Genomic DNA, 773 nt, shown 5'->3' with positions numbered 1-773 from the left:
TGTGTCCTAGCATGTGTGCGCGAGCAGGAAAAAAAACCCGCCATACATGTACAGCGACCCTCTTTAAAGCACAAGCACAAAGCACATTACAAAGCACAAAAAGTTGGGTCCCTGGAGCTTTTAGCCATAATGTACTATTATGCACAGCATATTAGGTAAATATGGCAGACTTATCCTCCAGTGCTGCACTCCTCTCTTGCTGGTGATTCCATGCTCCTCCCAGCCTTCTTTCAGGTTTTGGGTCTTCGGCCATTTGATTGGCTGGGCCCAATGGCATAACTCATGCGCATGTTACTTTATTTCAGCATGCCAGGTCTGTGCACTTAGCTGTGCCTGCATGCCTCCAGTATGCAGAATAGAAAAATGCTGAATGGAAACGAAGCTTTTATGGCAGAAGACACACAGTCTCTTTTGTCATTCAAAGCTTGGGCATCAGCATTTTTTTTGGTAAGTGCCTTTACTTACTGTGAAAGTCTGTAAAAGCATTACTTTGGTGGCAAAGTTGTTATTTGATTCTGCTTAGGTTAGGCATTGTCAGATGTAAGGAGCCTGGAAAAATATGATCTAGAAAAGTGGTCCTCAACCTCTTCCTGTTTTTTTTTTCATAGTCATGGCACCCTTTAAAAGTATGCAAAATCTTGAGGCACCGCCCAGTCTAAAAGTTTAAGGGGGCACCCACACAAAAATGTGTCTTTCCCCCTTCATATTGAAGCGCTCCTTCAAGTCAAGATTCCCCCCACCCCCTACCTCACAACCCCCAGCCCCCCTTTTTC

At 44.6% G+C, this 773-nt stretch overlaps 1 protein-coding gene across 1 annotated transcript in view; it reads left to right on the top strand.

The window, feature by feature from the left end:
- The window catches only part of HLTF (helicase like transcription factor), a 58,807-nt gene that overhangs the window by 16,905 nt on the left and 41,129 nt on the right, over nt 1-773 (top strand). The gene's annotated exons all lie outside the window — the stretch shown is intronic.

This window comes from Nanorana parkeri, unplaced genomic scaffold, assembly GCF_000935625.1.
Source record: "Nanorana parkeri isolate BGI_ZX_2015 unplaced genomic scaffold, ASM93562v1 scaffold1259, whole genome shotgun sequence".
NCBI lineage: Eukaryota > Metazoa > Chordata > Amphibia > Anura > Dicroglossidae > Nanorana > Nanorana parkeri.
The sequence above is the reverse complement of the archived record's forward strand: the minus strand, read 5'-3'. Positions and strand labels throughout refer to the sequence as shown.